This window comes from Rhagoletis pomonella, unplaced genomic scaffold (genome assembly GCF_013731165.1).
Source record: "Rhagoletis pomonella isolate Grant_MI unplaced genomic scaffold, Rhpom_1.0 Rhpom_scaffold_00325, whole genome shotgun sequence".
NCBI lineage: Eukaryota > Metazoa > Arthropoda > Insecta > Diptera > Tephritidae > Rhagoletis > Rhagoletis pomonella.
In genome coordinates, this window is record NW_023458879.1 from 4,663 (window position 1) to 6,167 (window position 1,505).

Here is a 1,505-nt window from a genome sequence, read left to right on the forward strand (position 1 = left end):
GCGTACGGATCGCGTTTTGTACCAAGAATTTGGTAGTTTTACCATTAATTGCTTATGTGGTCGACTGTGGTGACTTCTTGCGACTACTGGTTGGACGGCGCTGCTTCGGTGGTGGCATGCGCTTTCTGCCTCCGTGGAGTTGCTTTGGTGGTTCCGTGCGATGGTTACCTACTGGGCGCTGCTTTGGCGGTTTGGAGCGAATCGAGCTTCGATGGAGGAGTGTGTGGTGTAGTTGTCCACACACTCTACAGGCTGCGGCTGACGAACACTCCTTGCGTTGATGGGACAATGCAAGGCAATTCGTGCAAAAGCCATGCGCTTGTGCGACAAGGTATCGCTGCCTAGGTTGCAGCGCCCGAAAAACTCTACAGGCACGCAGCGCGTGATGCCGAGCACATAATCGGCATCGTTGATAGTCGTCCTTCTTTGGAGGCGGGTCGGCGACGGGGTCAGGCGGTGCCACCGTTGTCGACAGTCGCGTGTGGCGAGGTGCTGGTTGAGGTGCAGGTCTGGGTGCTGGTCTGGTTGCTGGTCTAGGGGCTGGTTTCGGACTACTGCCGGTGTCGATTTTCATCTCCATCTGTAAGGATATGTATGGTCGAATGGCGGCAATTAGTGAGGCGATTTTATTCAAGCTAATTGACGGGAGATCATATGGGGTTGGGGCATACACATATATTTTTATAAGGATTATGCATACGTTCATAAAGGGAGTGTGCTTACATTGGAGATTGGCGAGAGAAGGCTGTCGAGCCAACAAGGAAGAGGGATTCGAGGGAAAGTTCTTATAGCGTCTGATCTTCTACAGGTGTGGGGCGGTCGTTTGCGGGTAAGAGACACAATTTTACAATGGGTCGTGTTAGAATGCCGGTTTGGGTACGCACGTCGACTACCCTAATGTGACCGTCTTTGCCGGGATGTGGTTTCACTATACGGCCTAGGCGCCATTCAGGGGGGGGTAGATTATCGTCTTTTATGAGGACACATTTATCCATTATCGGCTCAGGTTGTGTGTTTTTCCACTTATATCTTTTTTGGAGATCTGTAAGGTAGTCTTCCTTCCAACGGCGACTGAATTCGTGATGCAAGAACTTCACCTTTTCCCACCTGTTGACTAACGACAGATCTCGGTGGGTCACTTCTGGGAGTGATAAGAGTGAGGTGCCACGTAGAAAGTGGCCTGGAGTAAGCGCCGTGAAATCAGTTGGATCTTGGGAGAGGGATGAGATTGGCCTGGAATTTAAAAAGGTTTATATTCTCATTAAGAGGGTAGTAAACTCCTCGAAGGTAAATTTGTGGGCTCCAGCGGTTTTTTGAGATGGTGTTTAAAATGTTTTAACCGCGGATTCCCATAAACCACCCATAAGAGGGGCACTGGGAGGAATAAACTGCCAGTTGATCCCTTGAGGTGAATATTTCTGAACGACTTCTTGTGACATTTCTTTCATAAAGTCTATAAATTCTTTCTCCGTTGCTCTTTTGGCTCCTACAAAGGTTGTGCCATT